Source organism: Engraulis encrasicolus, chromosome 24 (genome assembly GCF_034702125.1).
Source record: "Engraulis encrasicolus isolate BLACKSEA-1 chromosome 24, IST_EnEncr_1.0, whole genome shotgun sequence".
NCBI lineage: Eukaryota > Metazoa > Chordata > Actinopteri > Clupeiformes > Engraulidae > Engraulis > Engraulis encrasicolus.
The window spans coordinates 147,501-157,500 of record NC_085880.1 but is presented as its reverse complement, the minus strand read 5'-3'; the positions used below and the strand labels follow the sequence as shown (position 1 = coordinate 157,500).

The 10,000-nt window shown below is 46.1% G+C and overlaps 1 protein-coding gene across 2 annotated transcripts in view; it reads right to left on the bottom strand.

The window, feature by feature from the left end:
• Window positions 1–10,000, bottom strand: part of fam53b (family with sequence similarity 53 member B) — a 31,061-nt gene that overhangs the window by 19,374 nt on the left and 1,687 nt on the right. The gene's annotated exons all lie outside the window — the stretch shown is intronic.

The window sequence follows — 10,000 nt, the reverse complement described above, 5'->3', positions numbered from 1 at the left end:
ACCCAGCAACCCACAGCTGCTAGAGCCATTCTAGCAGAAACGCGAGCTGCAGAGCTCAGCACAGCACAGGGGTGCATTTCTCAAAACCACAGTTGCTTACTACATTAGCTACTTTGTTGTTTTCAATGCATTTTCCCATTGGCAACTACCGAAGTTGCTAACAGGCTAACAACTTCTCTTTTGAGAAACGCACCCCAGCAGAGTAGAACAGGGTAAAGCTGAGCTGAGTAGGGATGCAAGTCACCATGCAACTTTTTTTGATACGAGTATGAGTACATTCATTTTTGTACTTGATGATGACGAGTACCAATACCTCAACATACGATGAAAATAAATGCATTAATGCCTGCATTCATATGCTTTTCCCACCTGTGATAGTATTTGTTTTGTTGTCCATTTCCACATAGATTTAAATTTTGGATACACATGACTGAGGTAGCGCTTTTTTCCCTGTGCTGCGTTCACGTCAACAGATGTTTCATGTAATAGCAGTATCGGTGCCTTAGCCTGGGAACTCTCATACTGCCTTAAGCTCTACACAATCGTTTCGATCTGAAAGAATCTCACTTGTGATTAGATCTGGTGGTAACCAGGCAATCGGTGTCTGGTATCAGCAAGTGTTTGACGAGTATGTGTACGAGGATAATGACAAACTATCGGGGCCGATACAGATACCAGTATCGTATCGGTGCATCCCTATAGCTGAACAGAGAGGAGAGGAGTGGGAAGCAGGGTTGCCAGATGTAGCCTTACAAAATGCTCAAAAAAACACCTGGAGGCACTCCATTATACCCAATTTGAACTAGATTACAGCATGTTTCTGTGCACACCCATCAATCTACTTGAAAACCTGCCAATGTCTTTTTTGTAACCCGCAGATGATCAATTTATTGGGCAGGAAACCAAAGTATTTGGCAACACTGGCGGGAAGCTGGGTCGCACCCTTTACTTTACCACCACCAGACTGGTTAATCCACTCCATAAATACAGCACAGCACAGACAGGCCAGACAGAACCACGTTGACTACACTACTACAGATAGGGAAGGGGGCCAATACACATACCCATGCTGCAGTACACTACACACACAGGTGCATACACGCATACACCATTCTCATGTACAGCATGATGTGCAGACGGAGAGAGAGCGAGAGAGCGAGAGAGCGAGAGAGAGATAGCGAGATAGCGAGAAAGAGATAGCGAGAAAGAGAGAGAGAGCGAGAGAGCGAGAGAGCGAGAGAGAGAGAGAGAGAGAGAGAGAGAGAGAGAGAAAGAGAGAAAGAGAGAAACAGACAGAGAGCGACAGGGAAGAGAGAAGGTCTGAGACTGACAAATACTGAGACAAAGGACCATCATGTACTTGTATCTTTAGCAACTGTTCTTAAAGATGGCCTCTCAACGTCATTTCATTAATATTGCTGTGTTCCCCATTATTATTGAATGTGTTACGTTTTGAAAAACGTTCTGGTTGCTTTGTTTCAAGCCATTTTTGTAAGCTAGGAAGGTGACTTGTGGAGAAACGAGAGGGTGTTCCGTGTTTCTCGTGGAAATGCGTCTCTGATTGGCTCACTCCTCCTGCTCTCGTGGAAATGCGTCTCTGATTGGCTCAGTCCTCCTGTTCTTTGAGAGAATGTAATGGGAAGCAGAGTCGCCACTTCCCCGGGTGGTACTGCACTATAGGGGCGCTAACGGAGGAGTGCAGGCTCCATTCAGGGCTGTGCTCTTTCGACAGCGACCCCTAGGCGAGCTGCAGGCACGGAGCAACCAGAGTGGGCTTGCTGTATGTATGAGGCTTTGTGCTGTGTGTGTACCTGAGAGTAGCAACCAGCTGATAGCTAAGCTAAGCTAGGTTTCGGGCCACCAGACGTTGCTTGTTTTGAAAACAAGCAGAAAAAAATTACTCGACATGTTTTTAGATAAATGGGTCGACATAAACCTTTGTGGGCAACGCCTTCTTTCGACGTGACGCAACACAGAAAGGCTTTCGTGATTCGCTCGTTTCTCTGCATTATTTATGTCAATTGGGAAACACCGGGAAACACAGCCAGGCGAGTTGATGCACCGCTATGAGAGCCTTGCAAGTGAGTTTAACTTGGGGTGACCGTCCGATCTTCGAAAGGAGTGAGTAAAACTGTGTTTTATCGGAAGTTGGCCTTTAACAACTATTCCCTTCCTGCGTCAACAAACCTGATGCATGACAAATGAGGACAGCCGACCAAAACGGCTTAAAAAGAGGAACCAGAAACAGCTGAATGAGAATGAGAATGAGAATGAGGCATACTACTAGGACCAAACTATTGTGGCAATTCTCATTAAAAAATGGCCATGCATGTATGCACATTTTAGTACAGTACATACATATACTACTTTATAAATGTGTAGTCCCTTAACACACGCCAATCCACCAGTAGAACACTGTAATAGTCATTGAAAACACTTTACTATCATAGTACTACACAGGGCTGTAACAATATTGTATCGAACCGAGAAATCGTGATACACAGAGTCACAACACTGTATCGCGATACAAGGAGGCAGTATCGTGATACGCTCTTTTAATGTTTTCTTACCCATCAACCCAGAAAACAACATGATATGAAGTGATAGTGCTTCCAAGCATCATCATAGTCATATAGAAACTTTTTAAAATGATCAGTAGCCTCTTGTAACCTATTCCTATAAGTTTTTATTCATACATTTTATAATGTTGGCAAATGAGAAATCGTGGGGTTTATGGAACCGTAGGTCATGAATCGTGATACAAACCGCATCATGAGTTGAGTGCATTGTTACACCCCTAGTACTACACCACTATGACAGTGCACAGGGACTTTACGATTTGGTCAGTGCCATTCCGGTAATTTATAAGAGGGGCAATGTCTTACTGGGTTAAGTATGTACAGTATGCTTTTATTTACCGGTATGTATGTTTTTAATAGGACACGCAAGCACATATCGTATTTACACATTACTGTATGAGGAATGAAAACAAAAACACAGTGAGACTCACCACGCTAGGAACAAAATACTGTACCAATTGATTCCCATATAAAAATTTAATACATGGTCATGTACTTGCTGTATGTCCAAGTATTATGTATTGTATTTACAAATACAGCATGTTTCACATATTGGCACATATTACATTTCTGTATGGGGGACGAGAGAGAGAGAGAGAGAGAGAGAGAGAGAGAGAGAGAGAGAGAGAGAGAGAGAGAGAGAGAGAGAGAGAGAGAGAGAGAGAGAGAGAGAGAGAGAGAGAGAGAGCAGAGCAGTGGAAGGACAGATCTACTAGGCCTACTGTCAAGTCAAGTTCACTCGAGGTTGACTGTTAAGCTGCCACCTAGTTTAGCTAACTCTGCTGTGTACTCTAACAATATCTGTGTTCGGCACTGACACGCACGCAACCACCCCACACACCCAGAGTGTGCATAAATGCATACACACACATACACACAGACACACACACAGACACACACACAGACACACACACACACAGACACACACACAGACACACACACACACACACACACACACACACACACACACACACACACAGACACACACACACACACACACACACACACACACACACACACACAGCATATTTTGCAATGTTAATTCAACACTTAGAGTGACATTTCACACTTTCCAAGTTGGTCCTCCTACCCTATTGAATTAACACAGTGAAATACACACTCACGCACGCACGCAGGCAGGCACACACACACACACACACACACACACACACACACACACACACACACACACACACACACACACACACACACACACACACACACACACACACACACACACACACACAGACACAGACACAGCACACAGACTGCATGCATGCCTACGAGAGACAGCTAGCTCAGGGGTTAAACTAATGATTTGAGGTCTGATTATGCAAACTATGGAACGCACGGGTCACAGGGAAACTAGACACACACGCGCGCACACACACACACAAACTATGAACAGCACGGGTCAGAGGGCAGCCACACACACACACACACACACACACACACACACACACACACACAAACTATGAACAGCACGGGTCAGAGGACAGCCACACACACACACACACACACACACACACACACACACACACACACACACACACACACACACACACACACACACACACACACACACACACACACACACACACACACACACACACACACACACACACACACACACAGCATGGGTCTTGCCTAGCTTCTATTACAGTCATTACCGAATGCATAGCTCACTCTGTCACGAACCTGTCTAACACTCCCTTCCCCTTACACACACACAACACACACACACACACACACACACACACACACACACACACACACACACACACACACACACACACACACACACACACACACACACACACACACACACACCCCTCCGGCAACATGACAAAACACACTCACACATAAACCAGAGCACAATCCGACAAGAGGCCCAGGGGTGCATTTCTTGAAACCATAGTTGCTAACTACGCTAGCTACTTTTGTTGTTAGCAATGCAATATGCCATTGGCAACCGCCGAAGTTGCTACCTGGCTAACAAGTACACTTTCGAGAAACACAGCCCAGAATAGCGTCCCCATTACATTGTATGTATTGAGTGGAGGGGGAGGGGGAGCTTTAAGATGAGTTTGTCCCAGACCCAGCCAAAGCTGTCAGCAGCCCTGCTGCCTGGGTCCTTTGTGTTTTTCGCACAGGCAGAGGCAGAACTGCACAGGCATGGCACTTTGGCTGGCCCTGGGTTTTTATTCTGGCAGATGAATGGTCACCTAAATGACGCCTGTTCAGGCGCTGACTGGTGTTGGGTGTCCCATCCCATTTGGGTTGGGTTACAAAGCACCTGGGAGGAATTTGTGTGGTGTGGTGTGGCGTCACCGCTGCCGTGTGTGTGTGTGTCAGTGTGTGTGTGTGATACTCCTGGAAACCCTTTACATGCACGTATGCACACACACACACACACACACACACACACACACACACACACACACACACACACACACACACACACACACACACACACACACACACACACACACACACACACACACACACACACACACACACACACACAACCTGCAAGAATTCTAAGTGTAGCTGAGACATGGACTTAGCTGACATTATCCCCAATGCCACCCACGACACAGCAGACTGGTAACAAGTATCAAGGGAGAGGGAGAGAGACAGACAGAGAGACAGAGAGCTGCATTAATGTTGGGCTCACCCACTACTGAACAAGGGCATTTCTTAAATGGCTGTAACCACAGGAATTTCTCCCCCTCTCAAAACCTATTTTACTTCAAATTTCCCAACAGTGTTAACCACGGAACACTCCGTCCCGACCACACACACACACACACACACACACACACACACACACACACACACACACACACACACACACACACACACACACACACACACACACACACACAGAGTAATGTGTAAACACTGTGCAGTGTTACAGTACATTCAATTCTACTGTGCTTAACACTTTGAGAGTCGAATTTGACACTCTTCTCGCTGTTAAATTAACACAACAACATGTACTGTGTTTTGTAGGTGAATCCTAGCAAGCATTCAAAGCGTTCAGAGCTCAAAGCTCTCAACCATCAGTGTTGAGTTAACACTTGCACTGTAAGTGAGTTTGACAAGTCTATTGGGTCCTACTGTCTACATTCAGTAGGGGTGTAAATAATGATCGAAATGTATCAATAAATCGTGATATAATCTGACGATTTCACTTATTTTAATGTAACGTTTCGGGCAGCATGCCCTTCATCAATCATCATGTCACACATGATGACCACAATGGAAATAAGTCTTCGGACTTTTTTGTGTACATTCCTGTCTATTTATCCCTTTCAATGTATGGTTATTGTTAATGTACAATGTTTTTACATCTAATAGACTAAATAAATTCATTCATTCATTCATCATTCACACACGATCATTGCATTTGAATTAACATGCTTTTGAGAGCTATCGTTGCTATATAAATCTCAGTATTGTCGACATGTAGATGTGTGTTAGCGATGTACCTGTGCCTTCATGCCACACATCAGGACAGACAAGACTGTGGTGACCACCAAAGACACAGGGTCAATTTGCCCATAAAGCTCATCAAACAGCAGGATGGAACGACCTGTGCCGACTATCATACAGGGCATTCCTAAGTATCGAAAATAATCGAATTGCTGGCCCCTGCCCAATGCCCTAGGTCCATAACATAATAGACGTGGAAAAGTAATTGGAAAAAAGTCTAATCAAATCGTATTGTATCGTATAGTGGGACATTCTTAAGTATCGAAAATAATCGCATCGCATCGAATAATAAGATATCATTATTAAATCGTATTATCATGGAGGCTGTGATTTACACCCCTGCCGTCTACATTCAGAGTTGAATTAAGATACGGTACTGTACTGTAGTGTGGGTGAATCCTGGCAAGTATGCTTTCAGAGCTCAAAGCATTGCTCAGGTCGCTGGGTGGTTTTGTGGCTAGAGCTGAGTGCCCTTCAGGAATCTAATCCATCTCCTAAGAAGTCAACCCCCCCCCCTTACACACACACACACACACACACACACACACACACACACACACACACACACACACACACACACACACACACACACACACACACACACACACACACACACACACACATTCCTCCTGTGCACATATAGAGCCAGACTGCATGCCTCAGGTGCTTCTGTGCAAGTGTGTGTGTGTGTGCGTGTGTGCGCGCCACACTTGTGTGGCTAAGGGTGTGAATTTGTGTGACCGTACAGGCCAGGCGCCCGCCTGTATAAGTAGTGTAAGTGGGGTCTTGGCTTTGGCACCTGGCATTAACCCTGTTCAGAGGCCGGCAGAGAGGAGAGGAGAAGGGAAGGGAACTTCCACCATCCACGGCATATCAGTGCAACGTTTGATCGTAAATAATGCATACACACACACATACCACATGCCACCATGTTCACATAAAACACGCAAAGCAAACCCCACCTGTACCCACAATCCATCTGTGTTGTTCATCAGCTGATTTTACCACAGATCTCTCATGTCATGTCAGTACACCAAATGAGGTGAAACGAGTCACACACACACACACACACACACACACACACACGAACACACACACATGAACACACACACACACATGAACACACACACACACATGAACACACACACACACACACACACACACACACACACACACACACACACACACACACACACACACACACACACACACACACACACACACACACACACACACACACATTTTTGTTCAATCTGGCATCTGACTGATGATATCACTGGTACCGCTTCTGCAATTTCTGCCACACTGCGTTGGCTTGCGTTGTGCTAGACAAAAGGGAAGGCCGGTGTTGCCGTGCTTGCATATCTGCCGAGTGAATCACCAGCCAACCACCCTGTTGCTTGTTGCGTCTTCTCGTCCTCCTCCTCCTCCTCCTAGCCCTGATCTGCTGATCCCTTCATCACTTCCTCTGTTGAACTTTCCATTCCTACCTAACCGCGGCCCCGCTCGGGGTGTTAAATCCATCACGCCGTGTCTTTAATGGCATCCTGGCAGGCGTGTGTGTGTGTGTGTATATGTGTGTGTGTGTGTGTGTGTCTGTGTACATGTGTATGTTTGTTTATAAAAGTGTGTGCATCTGTGAGTGAGTGTGTGTGTGTACGTGCGTATGTTTGTTTACAAAAGTGTGTGCATCTCTGTGTGTGTGTGTGTGCATGTGCGCGCACGTGTGTGTGAATGCATTAAAGTGTGTGCATCTGCGTGTGTGTGTGTGTGTATATTCATGTTTTCTAGTATGTGTGTATGTGTATGAGTTAGTGTGTAGGTGTGTGTATGTGCGTATGCTTGTTGAAAAGCATCTGTTGTGTTGGAAAAATCCACATAGCAATATCTCGTTGCCTCTGGCAAGATGGTAACAAATCACAAACATGAGTGCCCTTGGTGTCTGATGCATCCTAAACTAATGCTAACCTTTTCACAAGCTGTTGACAAGGGGACGTTACAGGTTGTTATTACAACTGAAATGACTTCGGAAACAATGCTAGTACCTAGTTACTACCTACTTCTACATTCATAACGTAGCAATTGTTACAAAACAATTACTTTACTTTCAGGGAACGAGAGTCAATTGTTTAAAATGTATCTGGCAGTGACGCAATTCGCTATGATTCGGTACAATTAACATATTTACCAAGGCTCGACGTTGGAACAAGACGCATAAGTATGTGCGTTGTGTGCTAACCCATATTTCTGGTAGGAAAAACAATAGCATCTGCAAGTCATCTGATAAGAGCATCTTAAAGAAGGAGTGCAACCTGTATACACAGTAGGCACACCTGCATGCACGCACACAGACAAACACACACACACACACACACACACACACACACACACACACACACACACACACACACACACACACACACACACACACACACACACACACACACACACACACCTCTTACTCAAACAGGCCCAGTGTTTAGAATTCAGCACGCAGGGGCATGGTGGTGGTTATGACTGCAGGCTGCAAGCAGAAGAATAGGTGGCCATTAAAATGAATTGTGTGCTCAGACACACAAAGACAGCCATGGCTAACCGGCCCATTCTTCCCTCTGCCTCTCTCCTCGATCTTTTGGTCCCCTCCCAACCCCCAATACACATAAACACACAAACACACACACACAGCACACACACACACACAGCAGCCGCTCTGAGGAAGCCTCGGCCTCGGCACACCAACACTGAAAGAACACACACACACACACAGACACAAAACACACAGGCTGTCTAAGGAAGCCTCAGCCTAGGCACATCAACACTGGAAGCACACATGCCAGCAGGCACACTCACACTCCCCCCGCCCCCCCTTCTCTCTCTCACACACACACACACACACACACACACACACACACACACACACACACACACACACACACACACACACACACACACACACACACACACACACACACAAAAGCCTTGCAAATGAGGGTAGCAAATCTAAGAGCTTTGGCTTGAAAACCTCCCAGTCGTCTTCAATGACCCCCACGGCATTGAGGCTGAGAGAAAAGGACCTTGCACGCACGCACCACACACACTAGAACACTTCTGAGTGTAGCAATCAACATTCATGAGACAGCTAACGAACACAAGACACATCTCAAATCGCTCCAGCCACACTCTCTCACTCAGCCAAGCAGCCAGCACAGCACAGCACAGCACGGCTCAACTCAACAGCACAGGATACTGTCCCCAAGGTGGCCCCCCCTCAAAGCCTTCTGGCCCTATATCCTCCAGTACTCACACTCACACACACACTGGGGAGGTTTTGGACACACACACACACACACACACACACACACACACACACACACACACACACACACACACACACACACACACACACACACACACACACACTACACCAGCGCCTGTCAAAGATAGCGAAGCTCTGTGCCCTACCAGGCAACGTTGAGGGTTACCACACACTGGCTAGCAGCACTGGCTAGTTGTAGCAGCATGCTGCTTGCTGCTCTGTAGGCTACTCTGCCTGGCCCGCTAATGGTGACGGATAACACTGATGAGCTTGAAGTAGAGCGTTGACAGTGCATTTTGCAGTGCATTTAGCACAATGAGTATATTTGCTGTTGGCCACGTTCAAGTGTGGTTACTTATCAAAGACATCTATGCTGACGTCCATGCTTCAGACCACACACACACACACACACACACTTAGTGAACTTAATGTGACATGTACAAGCTAGCCACAACTAAACTTGTTATGAGTGTTAGCTCATCTCTCTCTCTCTCTCTCTTTCTTTCTTTCCCTCATACATACATCTCATGCAACATGATCCCACAGACGCCACAGGCCAAAGCACACGCGTGCACCCATGCACAGACACACAGACACACAGACACAC